The following is a 1138-nucleotide window of genomic DNA, read 5'->3' on the forward strand; positions in this document are numbered from 1 at the left end:
AACTCCTAAACTATTTGGCCGGGATGGGTCTCATTCAATTGAGCGTGGGAAAGAATACGTAGGAAAGAAGGACGCATTTGTTGACCTAGAAAAAATTTAAATTCTTCCTTCTAAATTCTCTTTTGCCCTCAAACAATTAGGAAGCATACTGAGAAGAACATAACGCATAGTTGGGTAATAATTTTTCCGAAGTCAAATTTTAATGAATAAGATACTATTAGAAACCTGGTTGGATAAACCAAATAACATAAAGTCACTGGCAAAAGCGAAAAAAAGAAGAAATAAAAAAATGAATAAAAAAATTATTAGTGATATTATTCTAATTAAATTAGTTAATAATTTCAATTAATAATTTTAGATATTTAATTAATAGTTTATTAATAATTATTTAATTAATAAATTTAGATTGTTTTCATTGTGTTGGTACACGTTTTTAGTTTTGTGCACGATTTCGTTGTGTTGCTCAGTACTGATTTATTGATTATTTACTTTTTTCCACGCCGTATAAATAATAGATATTCAGCTGGTTCAAAATAAATTGAATTATTATATAAATTATAAGCGGATAATAAATAGTATTCATAAATATAAATAGAATTCAATTTCTTCCATCTCTTAAGAAATACTTGAGCTTAATAAAATTTTAAAATATTAAATTTCCATTTTTCTTCTCATTTCCTACCAAATATGGATTTTTTAATACCTAAATTATATTTATATAAGAACTACTTTCTATATTTTTTGCCACTTATTGACTTGATAAAATACAGTATCAATTATTTCGGTACTGACAAAATATTCAAAGTTTAAAAATCACTCTCGTTTGTTCTTTATCCAAATATTTTCCTCTATATTTAATCATACGATACTGTAAGGAAATCGGTATCTTTGTCTATTTCGTTAATTTCGAATTACTGTCATAATGATTCCTCTAAACCAGTGGTCGGCAAAGTGCGGCTCCAGAGCCGCATGTGGCTCTTTGGCTCCTTAAGTGCGGCTCTGGCACAAATAAGGGCAGAATAATTTTAAGGAAGGCGCAATAATTTTAAGAAAGGCGCAAAAATTTTAAATATGAGGAAAGCATTTCTCAGCACGTTTCAGGAATTAACAACAGCAGAGCAACTTTAGAAATTGTCAA

Source organism: Parasteatoda tepidariorum, chromosome 7, assembly GCF_043381705.1.
Source record: "Parasteatoda tepidariorum isolate YZ-2023 chromosome 7, CAS_Ptep_4.0, whole genome shotgun sequence".
Classification (NCBI taxonomy): Eukaryota; Metazoa; Arthropoda; class Arachnida; order Araneae; family Theridiidae; genus Parasteatoda; species Parasteatoda tepidariorum.